At 38.1% G+C, this 16569-nt stretch overlaps 1 pseudogene; it reads right to left on the reverse strand.

Annotated features, from left to right (window-relative positions):
* Positions 1–6534: 6534 nt before the first annotated feature.
* Positions 6535–16311, reverse strand: LOC134478858 (zinc finger protein 431-like; annotated as a pseudogene).
* Between the last annotated feature and the right edge of the window lie 258 nt (positions 16312–16569).

Raw genomic sequence — 16569 nt, forward strand, 5'->3', positions numbered from 1 at the left:
CTCTCTGGAACTGCTTAAAAGTGTCAGCAGCAGATCCCATGTTCTGATGCTCTGTTAAATGGCAAGGAGGTGGACATGGAGGATGGTTTAGAAAGACTGCCATGTGAATCTTAAGATACTCATCTCTACCCTGTCGAATATGTGTCTTCGTTTAAATAAATACTTGTGTTTAAAGAAAATAAACACTGTGAGAAGCCAGAAGGAAGCACCTTGGAACCCACTCTTACACCTTTTCCTCTCTGGCCAGGAATCATTGAATCTGTTAGAGCATCTCCTGGAGTCCTTGTCTGACTTGAGAGGGCGTTTATGGTGCTTTAAGATCTAGTCCCTCTTGGTCATTTTGGTGCTTCTTATTTTCTCAAGTGAAATAGACTGCTTTAGAACCAATGCCTAGGGGTTGGGGATTTAGCTCAATGGTAGAGCGCTTGCCTAGCAAACGCAAGGCCCTGGGTTCGGTCCCCAGCTCCGGAAAAAAAAAAAAAGAACCAGTGCCTAGGCTTATTCTATATCCCCATAGTAATGTGCTTCCAGGAGCTAACAGAAGTGGAGGCACGGCTGTATTCTCTGAGTATACTCCTCAATATTGTCATCACCTTAGGAATTTCCCAAAGATTAGACAGTTAATTTGTAGCTCAGGGTTCCATATCCATGGATTTCTGCTCAAAAAACTTAGGCACTACATACACACCTATAACTCAACCTTCAAGTGTTAGAGGTAAGAGGATTTTCAATTCAAGACCACCCTGAGCTACATGTGAGTTTCTATCTTAATACATCACTGTCCTCATGAGGAATAAAGAAATGGAAAGGAAAAGTAGATGTAGAAGGATATCAATGAGGACAAATGAAAGTAGAGAGGAGAAGGAAGAAGAGACTATTTAAAAGATGTTGTTTCTGTACCAAACACACAGAGATCTATCTGCTTGTTACAATTTCCTAATAATTCAAGATGTTTTCTTAGAAGCAACATTGTATTGAATATTGTAAAATATCTAAAATTGATTTATGGTGTAAGGAGGTGGTATCTGGGTCTTAAGCTATTACTATACAATTTTACATAGGAGACCTGGCCATTCCTAGATGTAATATTTATGAGGTGACCTGGAATAAAAATCCCAAGCATACAGAGAACTGACTGTAGGCTGACTGTTACTACACCTTATGGAAATTGTTGAGGTGATAATCAGAATCTAAGGGGAGAGTCATTAATACAGACGAGTCTGGCCCATGTATGTTTAGAAAGGGTCAGTGTGAGGGAGATGGCATGGAGTCAAACAGTGATCACCAAGAGCCCTCCCGTCTTGTCTCTTCAGTAGATTGCTCTATGACAAGAGTTGTCCAGAGAGAAAAAGAAGGCAGAAAACAGAATAATAACTTTCATTGCTCTCTGCTTTTTAACTTCACTCTGAACATATCTGTTGGGAGGCCACCTAGAGACAGTACATTGAAGACTATAAACCGGACTGATCTCCCCACTTCTATGCACATCAAGTGCCCATTACTCACAGGCACAATAGCACATTTCAAAGGAAGACACAGGGAGAAAGGTGGGATCCACTTCTCAGTTTGTCATGGGCAAGCCTATTTGTGGTTTGATGAAGCAATACTTCTTCTTTTCAAAGCAATAAAAGATTTGTTCCTGTGTGCTAAGAAGCAGAACTTTTGCTCAGTGTCTTCATTAACTTGAGTTTAGATACGACCACGAATAGAATCCCCATGATGGCACAGTGGCTGTATAAGGACAAGTAGAGAAACCTCATTATCACATCTGCCCTTTCTCACTAGTGATGCCCTCATCATGTTATGATGTAGCAAGAAGGCCCTAATCAGACACTGTTGCTGTGTTCTTTAAACTCCCAGTCTCCACAGTCAAGAGCCCAACAAATCTATTTTCTTTAAAAAAAATTGACCAGGCTGTGGCCAGAAAATAAACTAAGATAGTAGTATCTTTTGTTTTGTTTTCTTGTCACCTTGAGTATGGAAACTTTAAGGGATGTAAATAGAGATTTAAAGAATTTATTTAGAGCCAGTGAGATGTCTACGTGGGATGATGATCTGAGTTTTAGCCCCAGAATAGATATGGAGGAAGCAGAGAACTAACTTCTGAACGTTGTCCTCTTGTCTCTACATGTGCACTGTGGCACTCACATGTGTGCAAGTAGGTACATACACCCACACAAGTCAGTAAATATTTTAAAGTTATTTTATTTTGCAATATTTAATTCAAAAATATTAATAAATATATTTATTGATTTAGCTACACGGTATCAAAACCACATGTAATACTGTATTCATTGAGTAATATTAATTTTTCTACTTCAGTTTCCAGTTTTGTATTAACTTTTCATGTGACTATTAGCTATACATAATTTTATAATTCCTACTGTCAATGTTGAGCCTCTTACAAGCCTTCTAAAGTACATGGCTTTTGGTTCTGACCTATTGAAGGCTGTGACTATATCAACTAGAAAACAAGTTCAAACCACAAGCTTCCATTGACTGGGAAATGAGTCAAATCATAAGCTTCTCCCTTATGATTGACTAAGAAAGATGTTTTTTCATTGATCCTATCATAACCTTCAGAATTTGAACAATTACCACTATCTTAATTGATGTTTAAAGTCGGTGTGCACTGACTTTCACCAGTTCCAACCTATGGTCCTTATACTGACTTATTAACCCTTTCTTAAGTGGATTTCCTTGTTTTGCTTTAAAATAATTTCTAAAGTGGCTTCTGTTAGCACCCTAAAATGACATTATTGAAGGTGTTTCCAGAAAGACCTATTCTCAAAGCTATTTGGTGTCTACTAATGGACTTAGTGCAGTTCTTTCTGTTTAGAAACACTGTACCCCTGATCTTAAAGAAAAAAAAAACCTGCATTAAAACTTTGCCATTGGTAAGCCACTGAGCTGATTTGCAGCAGGGCAGGGCAGAATATGATAGCGGTGAATGGAATTTCCCCTCTGCCCTCTGAAGATTTGCTGGAATAAAATGATTAAAATAAATTACATGGGAGAAAAGTGTGTTAATGCATTACTGTCCTTAAGTACAGCACAACATGGTTCAGAAACTTTGGGCCCCAGACTTTCTAGGGGAAATGAAATACAAAAAATGTCAGGAAACAGCATGCTGGGGTTTTCTCTTGTTGTTGTTGAGCTTTTTTGTTTTTTAGAACAAATAGTAAAAATCATTTATGGAAAGTTGGAAGTTTGAAAACTATACAATAGTTTGGGGCGACATGTATTTACTCTGCAAACTTGGTGGAAAATATTGTATCCAATCTTGGAGAACCTCCCACCTGAGGCTCCATTACTACATCTGATGCAAATCTGACAGAGGCTGAGGTCAGTTAGAGGGACACCGGTTGCACTGTGCACGTCTTCTAGCTCTTAATTGCTAAATCACAACCTGTATTTTTTTTTTAAACAGCATCTGTTGTTTGTGATAGTCCTTACTAGGTAATGTGATACAATTTTAAAACATGTGTTCCTTTCTTCAAGAGAAGCATTTTTGGGGCAGGGGAGAAGGCTCAGTGGTTAAGAGCACAGACTACCATTGAAGAGGACCAAGGCCTTGTTCCCAGCATCCACATTGGAAGGTTCACAGCTGCTTCTAACTCCAGCTCTAGGGGACCAGACACTTCTAGTCTCTGAGGGTGCCTCGCACTCCCACACATACTAAAAATAAATATTAAAAAAAGAAAAAGCGGGCTGGAGAGATGGCTCAGTGGTTAAGAGCACCTGACTACTCTTCCAGAGATCCTGAGTTCAATTCCCGGCAACCACATGGTGGCTCACAACCATCTGTAAAGAGATCCGATGCTCGCTTCCGGTTTATCTGAAGACAGGTACAGTGTACTTATATATAATAAAATGAATAAATCTTTAAAAATAATTTAAAAAGAAAAAGAAAAGGAAAAGCAGTTGTCAGCTTGCTTTAATAGTCCATTTTATGTATTTTTGTTTTTAAAAACAGATAAAAAGGTGGGTTGGATATTAGCAATGTTCAGAGGTAGCAAGACCAAGTGAAAAGGGAGTCATTGAAACAACCCAAAATGTTAACTGCTAGAGTTGTCTTAGTGTCAGTCTCTCATCATTCCTAATTCTGTGTGTGTGTGGTGTGGGGGATCGTGTTTACCAGTGCACACTTACTGTTGTCCCCTATCCTGCATGGGCTCTCTATTAACACTAACACCAGTGACAGAAATAGTAACTAATGTTTATTTGGTGTTCATTAGGTGACAGGGCCCGCACAGTCTTACACACTTCACTCCTAGTTTTACAGTAATCCCGAATGGTATGTGCTATGTAGTCAGTTTTACAGTTGAAGGTTCTAAGATGCTGTCTAGCACTCCATTGGTCTGGGACTCAGAGCTGGAATCTGTGTCGCTCAATATTGAATGCTAAGTGTTGTGTTGTTTACTGCTTATTCTGTCTCGAGGAGGCTCTCCATCCTAGGAGTAATAAACTGATATTTGTTACACAAAACTTTAGTCTAAATATCTAAAGAGGCATTGAGCATATATTCTTATGCCAGCATGAATTTAAACATCTCTCGACAGCCAAAGATGACACAAACATTTAGTGAAGAAAAAAAATCCTTGCATGTTGCAGGCCGCCACCACTGCAGCCTGGGGTGGGGTGGGGTGTTCATGTAACATGTACCCTAGCCTCCGTGACATACCTTAAAAAAAAGACATTTGAGGACAAAGGACGCATGTAATGCTGACTTCTTGTGAAAGTACATGTGGTTAATCAACGAGATAGGCATACAATTTCATTCTGTAAAGTTTTATAAAGGAAAGTAAACTAAGTACTGCCTGGGAGTTAGTGCTGTGCAGAGCACTCAGGCTTCTCTGATTCTGCCTTCTTCTCTGCACCTCACAGCCAACAGCTGCCTCCATTACACCAAGTCACTCAAAGGAGTTTCCTTTGAGATTTCAAGATACCTCAGAAAAGACCTTGGTAGACATTTTAACATTACTTTATTTTCAAGGTACAGGTATCTAAATGCAGTGAAACCGTTAGGAAACTCACCAAAGTAGATTAACATTGCTGTTACTGAGTTGCAGCTATACAGGGCCCAACCTCCTTATCACTTTATGGCGATGGAGGACTTTTATTATTCTTGTAAAATATACATAATATGAAAGCTATCGTTTTTATCTAAGTTGATTAAGTTGATACTTGATTGGCATGAAGTACATTCACTGTATTGTGGGATTATGATTCCCATGCATCACAATTCTTTTACCATTTCAAACTGAAATTCTATATTCAATAAATACCAGCTCTTCACTTCTCCCTCTCACAGCCCTTGGCAACCACCATGCTGCTTTCCATTGCTTCCAATTTGTTGTCTCTAGGTTCCTTGCACAAATAACATCATATAGTATTTGTCTCTTGGCAGCTGGCTTATTTCTTTTTGAGTAAATTCCTTGCGACATCTATGTTCTGGTATGTGCCACAGCTTTTAGTCTGAATTATGTTCCATTTGTATATAGTGTTTTCATATATGTTTGCATGCATTTCTTGAACAATTGTTGACCTCATTTTTGAAGATGGGTCTCTCACTTGAGATCAGTAATTTAGGCTAAGCTGTCTTGACAATGAATCCCAGGCACCAGCTCACCAGAGCTGGGTTTACTGGCAGAACATCATATGTCTGACTTGTATTTTGCAGTTTTGTCATATGCATGTGTGTGACTGTCTGTGTTCCTAAAACCAGCTTGGATCTAAAGCTTTCAAAAATCTTAACACTTGTTATACAGAATAATGGGATTATAGGGTTTTCATGCATTATGTAATGTATTTTGACAATATTCCCCCTTAATTTCTCTTGGGATTGCATTGAATCTGTAGATTGATTTTGGAAGTATGGCCATCCCATGAGCATGCAAGGTCTTTCCATCTTCTAGTGTCCTCTTTAATTTTATTCAGTATCTATAAAATTTTCATTATAGAGGTCTTTCACATCCTTGGTCAGGTTTAATTCAAGAGATTTTGGGGGTGGGGCGCTCTGATTTTTACGTTGTTTTGAATGGAATTATTTCCCAGATTTCTTTCTCAGTACATTTTTACTGGTTGATAAGGCTACTGCTTGACATATATATTATTATGGTGAGATGTGTTTCTTATATTCTGAGTTTCTGTGGGATATTTGACATGATTGAAATGTTATGATTTCTATTCTATCAAAAAACAAAAGATGAGAGAAATTTATAAAATATATTGACATGTTGAGCCAGCACTACATCTCTGGAATAAAGCATTTTGACCATGGTAATTTTTTGATTTATTTTTCAAGAGTTTGAAGGTATTTTTAAAGAAATTTTGCATATAAATTGCACCATAAATGGTGGAGATTGGTCTGTGTATATCTGGTTTCAGTATTAGGCTAATAGTAACTTCATAAAGAGTTTGGTAATGTAACCTTCCTTTGCTATTTAATAGCATAGTTTGAGAAGGATTTGTGTTAGTATTTTATTGAAGGTCTGGTAATTTTATTTGGTAAATATTTGACCACAACTTCACTTGTACTGCTCTCTACAAAGTTGCTCAATTTTTTTTTTCATTTTTTTCATTTTTTTTTTTTTTTTAGATCTTCACGATTTACTTTTGGTAGGTTATATACATCCAGAAAACTATGTGCTTTATTTTAGAGTTTTCCACTTTATTGGAATAAATGATTTCTAAGAAAAGACCTAATGATTTTTCTGAATTTCATTAATGTATGTAGTAACAACTCTCCTTACCCCTCAAACTATTTACATTGAAGCTTTTCAACTTGATTGTTTTTGTATTTGAGGATTTTATGAATACTATATATCATTATCATCCCTCCCTTTACCACAGCCAACCTCCTCCCATTTCCTTCCCCAATTTCACACTTTTTCCTAACCCCCTAAAACTAAACGCCAACCTAACCCTACCCGTCTTGTCCCCAACCTTAACCCACACTGCCCCGCAACGGTTTAACCCTAACCCCTAACTTTCTAGCACTAACTGCACACCCAACCACACTCTTCATAACCCCTACCCTTCTAACTCAGCTTGTTTCCAATAGACTCCTGGCATTTACTTTGACCATGTTTTTGAATTGTTAGGTATTTATGCAGATTTCACAAAGACTTTACCAAATTGAGCCCATTCATAAGGCTTCTCTCAAGAATGTTATTTTCTGCATTCACAGGGTTTCAGTGAATGGAAGTATGACTACTTTTGTTATAGTGAGAACTATTGAAATGTGCAAAGGCTTCACCATATTTAGTACATTCATAGTTTCTCTCTAATGTGGTATCTTTTATGCTGTTTGTGTTAATTTGGGTTTTAATGCTGTGAAAAGATACCATGACCAAGGCAACTCTTAGAAAGGACATTTAATTGGGGGGAGGGGCGGTATACAGATTCAGAGGTTCAGTCTATTATCAAGGTGGAAGGAATGTCAGTGTCCAAGCAGACACGGTGCTGGAGGAGAGTTCTACATCTTGATCAGAAGGCAGCCAGAAGACTCTTCTGCCCTGGGTAGAGTTTAAGCATGGGGACTCAAAGCCCACCCTCCCCCACAGTGACATACATCCTCAAAGGCCACATCTACTCCAAAAAGGCCATACCTCCTAACACTGCCACTTGCCATGGGCCAAGTATATTTAAACCACCATACCTTTGAAGATCACAGTAAAGGCTTTACTGCATTGGTTACATTCATACGGTTACTCTTTAGTACGTATGTGTTCTTTTATGTAGTTGGAGGTGGCTTGATTGTGAAAAGGCTTTACCACATTGACTACATTTTAAGGTTGCTCTCCAGTATGAATTCTTTCATGTTGTCAAAGTTGATCATGAGAGGCAAAGAACTTACTAAATTGCTTACAATCATAAGGTTTCACTCTAGTATGTGTTGCTTTATGTTTTCGGAGACTAGCATTACATACAAAGGCTTTACCACATTCATTACATTCGTAAGGTTTCTCTCCAGTATGAATTCTTTCATGCCTTTTAAGGTCATTCTGACGTACAAAGGCTTTACCACATTGCTTACATTCTTAAGGTTTCACTCCAGTATGTACTGCTTTATGTTTTCGGAGACTAGAATCAAATACAAAGGCTTTACCACATTCATTACATTTGTAAAGTTTTTCTCCAGTATGAATTCTTTCATGCTTTTTAAGGTAATTCTGACATACAAAGGCTTTACCACATTGCTTACATTCTTAAGGTTTCACTCCAGTATGTACTGCTTTATATTTTCGGAGACTAGAATCAAATACAAAGGCTTTACCACATTCATTACATTTGTAAAGTTTCTCTCCAGTATGAATTCTTTCATGCCTTTTAAGGTCATTCTGACCTACAAAGGCTTTACCACAGTGCTTACATTTGAAAGGTTTCACTCCAGTATGTATTGCTTTATGTGTTCGGAGACTAGTGTTACATGCAAAGGCTTTACCACATTCATTACATTTGTAAGGTTTCTCTCCACTATGTATTACTTTATGTGTTCGGAGACTACCATTCCATACAAAGGCTTTACCACATTCATTACATTTGTAAGGTTTCTCTCCAGTATGTTTTCTTTTATGTTTTTTAAGATCATTCTGACCTACAAAGGCCTTACCACATTCATTACATTTGTAAGGTTTCTCACCAGTATGTGTTCTTTTATGTCTTTTAAGATCACTCTGAACTACAAAGTCTTTACCACATTGATCACATACATAGGGCTTCTCTCCAGTATGTATTCTTTTATGTACTTGGAGAGGACTATGAGATGCAAAGGCTTTACCACATTGATCACATTCATAGAGCTTCTCTCCAGTATGTATTCTTTTATGTACTTGGAGATAACTATGAGATGCAAAGGTTTTACCACATTGATTACATTCATAGAGATTCTCTCCAGTATGTATTCTTTTATGTACTTTGAGATAACTATGAGATGCAAAGGCTTTACCACATTGCTCACATTCACAGAGCTTCTCTCCAGTATGTATTCTTTTATGTACTTGGAGATAACTATGAGATGTAAAGGCTTTACCACATTGATCACACTTGTAAGGTTTCTCTCCAGTATGTGTGCTTTTATGTGTTTGGAGATGACTGTTTTGTGAAAAGGCTTTACCACATTGATTGCATTTGTAGGGTTTTTCTCCAGCATGCATCATTTTATGCATTCGAAAATTTTGGTGATGTCCAAAGCCTTTATCACATTCATTACATTTGTAGGGTTTCTCTCCAGTATGAATTCTTTCATGCCTTTTAAGATCATTCTGACCTACAAAGGCTTTACCACATTGATTACATTCATAGGGCTTCTCTCCAGTATGTATTCTTTTATGTACTTGGAGATAACTATGATATGCAAAGGCTTTACCACATTGATCACATTCGTAAGGTTTCTCTCCAGTATGTGTTATTCCATGCGTTTTGAGATGACTGTGTCGTGCAAAGGCTTTACCACACTGATTGCATTTGTAGGATTTTCTTCCAGTATGTATTAGTTTATGCCTTCCAAGATTACAACGACGTTCAAAGGCTTTACCACATTGATTACATTTGTAGGGTTTTTCTCCAGTATGAATCCTTTCAAGAGTTTGAAGCTGAGAATCGTATGTAAAGGCTTTATCACGTGGCTTACATTCATAGAGTTTCTCTCCAGTATGTGTGCTCTTATGTCTTTGGAGATGACTATGTTGTGCAAAGGCTTTACCACACTGAGTATTTTCAGAGGGCTTCTCTCCAGTATGACATCTTTCATGCCTGCAAAGATAGATAGTTGGCCCATGGGAAAGCTTTACCACATTCACTATACTAAAGAATCTTTTTACCTGTGGAAATTAATTTTATAATTTGGTCGAATTGTAAAGAAGAATCACATCTTAAGGTTGTATCACTTTGTTTACACTCATGGTTTCCCATTCACTATGGGTTGGTAAAAGTGTTATTACATGGGTCATATTTGTACCATCCTTTCGCTCTATGAGATTTCTCATATATTTGAAGAGAAATGGAAGAGCTCAGAGCTTTACCACATTGAGTACATTCATATGCTTTCCTTTATTGTGAAATACACTACATTTGCATACCACATCGGCCAAGTGAATCAGGACAAACAGAAAGCGATTTCCACAATCCTAGAATCCATAGGGATTTTCTGCTATGTGACTTTATGGATATATTCCCAATGAAGTTGGGAAACCAACTAATTTTAAACTTGTATCACAACGAGAGAGTCTGCTCAATGTGGACTACTACATATATCTTAATTGTTCTGGGGGTGGGGGGCATAGCTCCTTTCACTATCCTTGTGCTCACATGGCTTGTATCCATTGTGACACAGGATATACCTGTAAAAATATCAAACGAAAGATTTCCACATTGTATTCACACAGTTTGACTTTTTGTTCATCATAGACATATGGTATAAGAATCAATGTTTCTCTTCAACAACATTCTTGACTCTCATAAACTGTCCCTCTCACTTAAACTTAACAATGTTAGTATATGAGCAATCAGCTTTACTATGATATATTTGCCTATTTGAAAAATAAAATTATCACCTACTCTGTGTGTGTGTGTGTGTGTGTGTGTGTGTGTGTGTGTGTGTGTGTGTGTGTGTGTTATGAGACTAAACAGATTGGCAGGTATACAGAATAGCTGTAATGTGGCTATAATTCAAATGGTAAGATCTGTTAAGGCATTGTGTCTTTGTCTTCTTTCTTAGAGGAATGCCTTGCAAAAAACCAGTCAGACACCTGACATTGAGGTACATGGATTTGTGAGAATTTAATAATCAATACACTTAAAGAAGGGCTTTTTTTTTTACACTGTTGCGTTTGTTTAAAAGTTCCAGGACATACTAACGTGCCTTCAGAGGCATATTCATACCAACTTGCACATGAAAATTACCTTCCATGTCTTCTGAAACTTTGACAATGTTCTTCAATAGTATGGTCTTCCCAATTGTAACCTAAAATACAGTACCAGAAAATGTATGATATAATATTGGAAATTAGGCAACATTTAAGTTACTATCTTCAGTGAACCTGACCTTTTCACCTCATTCTTCTTTATTCTCAATTGAAGTTACAGAAAAGCAACAGTAACAAAGGAACATTTGTTTCCTTATCTTAAAAACTGAAAGAAAATTCACTGTCTTACCTATAGCAGTGAGGTTCCTATAGGTCTCCTGCATCACATCTTTGTAAAGACTCTTCTGTGAAGGATCCAGCAAAGCCCATTCTTCTTGAGTGAAGTTCACATGTACATCATCATAGGTCAATGCATCCTGAAACATCCCATACATTTGTACAACAGTAACCATGATACCGATATCACTGTAAATGTATGCTTCTTGTGCTTAACCCACTTATTTCTTGACCCAGATGTTCTAATGTAATTACGAAATCATCTTAGAAGAAAACTGAGTAATAAGGTTCACCTCTGTCATATCTTTGCTCTTTGGGTAGGATATAGCCTTGCAAGAGAAATGCTAATTAATGGAGGGGGGCGCAGTATTGAGCACACAGAGAAATTGTATGAACAATTACTAACTGCAAAAAAATATCAAGTGAGCATATAGGCTCATGTCTTTAATTCAAGCACTCAGGAGGCAGAGGCAGGTATATCTGAGGTCTATCCAGGACAGCCAGAGGTACATATTAAGACCCTGTCTCCCCTATGAAAAATCAATCAAACAAACAAACAAGAAAGATAGAAAGGACTCAGAGGTTTTTACTAGAGTTCCTACAAAGAATTACATTCACTGCACTTCTGTATTCTTCTTCCATAATCTTGAGGTGTCCCAGTTTTAACTGTAACAGTAATGAGATCTTACTAAAAGGGGATGAATGTTGAAACAGATACAAACAGATAGCTGAAAATACTGGCAATGTAAATGTTGATCCTAAATAAGCAACATAGGACAGGAGCTGGCTCAGCAGTGAAGAGCTCTTGCTGGTCTTAAAAATAATTGGCCTCAATTGCCAGTAGTTAGAAGGGAGCTTCACAACTATTGATTACTCCAAGTTCCGGAATTCTGAAGCCATTTTCTGACTACTATGGGGATTAGGCATACATGATGTGCATATGAATGTCATGAATGATATGTATGAATGTCATGAATACATGCCATCCTGAGAAACAGAACATGCTCTCTGTCAAATTTCAAAATTCATAACATGGATGAAGATCAACACAGCAGCATATGCTTGACATGTGCCAAAACCCATAGTCCAACCATCAGCCAATAACATAAAAATGAACAAACAAACAAACAAACAAACAAACAAAGAGAAAGCGGGGCATGTTGGCCCACATTTAATCCTGGCACTCTGGAGCCAGAGGCAGGTGGACCATTTACATCTGAGGCCCCACGTTCTAAACAGCTACTTTCAGGACAGCCAGGGCTACATTGAGAAACTTTGTCCTCAAAAACAAAAACAAAATTAAAATTATAAAAAACACCAGGCTTACCCGCGGATCCTGGCCCGCAGCAGCTCTCTGCTCCCAAACCCCATGGGAGAGAGACCTCACCGCCTGATCAGGTGGGCACTCCTGAGGCTGCAGAGCGGAGGAGACCACCAAAACTGCCCACCCCTGCCCACATCCCTGGCCCAAGAGGAAACTATATAAGGCCTCTGGGTTCCCGTAGAGGAGGGCCCAGGAGCGGCAGGACCCCTGCCGGAGACACCGCCGGAACCTGAAGGAAACAGACCAGATAAACAGTTCTCTGCACCCAAATCCCGTGGGAGGGAGAGCTGGACCTTCAGAGAGGCAGACCCGCCTGGGAAACCAGAAGAGATTGCACTCTGTGCACATCCAGACGCCAGAGGAAAACACCAAACGTCATCTGGAACCCTGGTGCACGGAGGCTCCCGGAAAGAGCGGCGCAGATTGTCCGGGTTGCTGCCGCCGCGGAGAAGACTTAGGCAGAACCCCACGAGCAAACTTGAGCCTTGGAACCACAGGTAGGACCAACTTTTCCCCTGCAGGAAACCTGCCTGGTGAACTCAAGACACAGGCCCACAGGAACAGCTGAAGACCTGTAGAGAGGAAAAACTACACGCCCGAAAGCAGAACACTCTGTCCCCATAACTGGCTGAAAGAAAACAGGAAAACAGGTCTACAGCACTCCTGACACACAGGATTATAGGACAGTCTAGCCACGGTCAGAAATAGCAGAAGAATGTAACACTAGAGATAATCTGATGGCGAGAGGCAAGCGCAGGAACCCAAGCAACAGAAACCAAGACTACATGGCATCATCGGAGCCCAATTCTCCCACCAAAGCAAACACAGAATATCCAAACACACCAGAAAAGCAAGATCTAGTTTCACAATCATATTTGATCATGATGCTGGAGGACTTTAAGAAAGACATAAAGAACTCCCTTAGAGAAAAAGTAGAAGCCTACAGAGAGGAATCGCAAAAATCCCTGAAAGAATTCCAGGAAAACACAATCAAACAGTTGAAGGAATTAAAAATGGAAATAGAAGCAATCAAGAAAGAACACATGGAAACAACCCTGGACATAGAAAATCAAAAGAAAAGACAAGGAGCTGTAGATACAAGCTTCACCAACAGAATACAAGAGATGGAAGAGAGAATCTCGGGAGCAGAAGATTCCATAGAAATCATGGACTCAACTGTCAAAGATAATGTAAAACAGAAAAAGCTACTGGTCCAAAACATACAGGAAATCCAGGACTCAATGAGAAGATCAAACCTAAGGATAATAGGTATAGAAGAGAGTGAAGACTCCCAGCTCAAAGGACCAGTAAATATCTTCAACAAAATCATAGAAGAAAACTTCCCTAACCTAAAAAAAGAGATACCCATAGGCATACAAGAAGCCTACAGAACTCCAAATAGATTGGACCAGAAAAGAAACACCTACCGTCACATAATTGTCAAAACACCAAATGCACAAAATAAAGAAAGAATATTAAAAGCAGTAAGGGAAAAAGGTCAAGTAACATATAAAGGCCGACCTATCAGAATCACACCAGACTTTTCGCCAGAAACTATGAAGGCCAGAAGATCCTGGACAGATGTCATACAGACCCTAAGAGAACACAAATGCCAGCCCAGGTTACTGTATCCTGCAAAACTCTCAATTAACATAGATGGAGAAACCAAGATATTCCGTGACAAAACCAAATTTACACAATATCTTTCTACAAATCCAGCACTACAAAGGATAATAAATGGTAAAGCCCAACATAAGGAGGCAAGCTATACCCTGGAAGAAGCATGAAACTAATCATCTTGGCAACAAAACAAAGAGAAGAAAAGCACACAAACATAACCTCACATCCAAATATGAATATAACAGGAAGCAATAATCACTATTCCTTAATATCTCTCAACATCAATGGCCTCAACTCCCCAATAAAAACACATAGATTAACAAACTGGATACGCAGTGAGGACCCTGCATTCTGCTGCCTACAGGAAACACACCTCAGAGACAAAGACAGACACTACCTCAGAGTGAAAGGCTGGAAAACAACTTTCCAAGCAAATGGTCAGAAGAAGCAAGCTGGAGTAGCCATTCTAATATCAAATAAAATCAATTTTCAATTAAAAGTCATCAAAAAAGATAAGGAAGGACACTTCATATTCATCAAAGGAAAAATCCAACAAGATGAACTCTCAATCCTCATCTTCGGTTGGTTTATATACAAGTGTGCAATTTCTAGGCTTCAAAGTAAAATGATGCTATCTGGTGCTGGATAGAGGAGCCTTATTTTTTATTATGGCAGCTTGCTATTTTTGTCACATGGTGATTTGGTTGAACACAATAAAGTACAGTAGTAACTGATCTCCCCTTCTTCCTGGATGAGTGAGGAGATGATTAAATGTTGATGTCAGCATCCTTGAGCATATTCCGATGTGCTTCTGCTTCTGTTGAAAAGGATGCTGTGTTTGATTGTGATCCGAAGCTTTGAAGCACTACTTGGCATCTCCTTCCTTGGAGGTCTCACTGTTTAAACATAACAGATTTGATAGCTTGTTGGTAAGGTGAGGTCCAGCTTGTCTCCACTAGGTCATCTTCATGTGAATCCGGTGGTTATACGGTTTTGTTCTACGGATATTTCATTTTTTTAATAACAGTTTTAGCTGACATTCATGGAGAGAATGAATCCTTAGAAGTGTGCCACTAGTGAAAGGAAATCCTGTCTAGAGTATGTTTCTTTACAAAGCTGTGTCACACCATCCTTTGGGCCCTCTGCTGGAAAAGTAGAATCAAGTCTCAAATAATGCCTTTTAAATTGTATCCTCTAGTATTATAGATGTAGGACAGTACTGTATCATACCTCTGTGGATGTAAAATAGCTTGTACCTGCTTTATGATACGTAGTAGTGACCGTGCTTTATCAGAGCTGTTTTTAATGATGTTGCTCAGAATGTTTTCTTTCCAGATGATGATTGAGAAGCTAATTAAAAAAAAAAAAATGGTGCCAGGTACCACAAGAGTAACAGAACTGTGCTGTTTTCTTGGGTTTTGTTTTTTTACTTTTTTTTTTAATGGAGTGTGCTGGATGTCTCTACAGTTTTGTTCAGATGACTGCAGAACCTGGAAAAGCTGTTGCTGCTGTTGATGCATAACACACTGCTATTATTGGTCTTTTTATATAAATATAAATATATATATACAGATATATAATTTGAATTTTTTGAAACTTTAGCTCTGCTGTCAACTTTGGAAAAAAGTATCCCCGTTTACTGTGTTGAGTTCACTGTACAAAAATTAACAGCCATATTGGTCTAGAAATGTTGAACTTAAGTTTTTTCCATTTGTACAGGGGTAACACACTGTATTAAATATGTAAGGTCTTATCTACGTGGGTTTGATTACAAAAACTAATAAAGTATTCTCTAAATTTTAAAAAAAAAAAGAAATCATAATTCCACTCTACTGAGATATAGGGCCTCTTCTCCAAACTCTGGCCATGATGGAGATTAAAAGAGAGGTGTCAGTAGACTTGAAAGGAAGAACAAGTATGGAGAGAACCAGAATGAATTCACTGACGAAACTAACATGATCCCTACATCCCTCACTATTTTCTCCAAGAAGTGAAACAGCAAGAGTAAGAAAAGAAACAAAGGAAGCACAAAAACAAAGAGGTGGGCACTTTGATTCTGAGGGATAAACATGCAATCTTGCCCTCATTTCAGCTTATAATGCAAACCATATTTGTATTGGCAAGGCACTAAAACCATAGGTTTACACACATGAATGAGCATATGTACCATATTGGAACATTTTCTCAAATATGACAAGATTTTTGAATGCTGGCAAAAGCCCTCTGTGCATATATGTGTGTGTGTGTATATATATATATATATATATATATGTATATATATATATATATATATATATATATATATCTCAACTGCTAATTCCTTCTGACTTCTAACTGCCTGATTTTCTGAAAGTTGAAACCATTTAAAAGTAGTAGATTATTGTAGTCAAGGTAATAAAGTTCAAAAGTAGATGCAAAAAAAAAAAAAAAAAAAAAAAAAAAAAAAAAAAAAAAAAAAACACCAGGCTTGCAAAATAC

This window comes from Rattus norvegicus, chromosome 1 (assembly GCF_036323735.1).
Source record: "Rattus norvegicus strain BN/NHsdMcwi chromosome 1, GRCr8, whole genome shotgun sequence".
Lineage (NCBI taxonomy): Eukaryota > Metazoa > Chordata > Mammalia > Rodentia > Muridae > Rattus > Rattus norvegicus.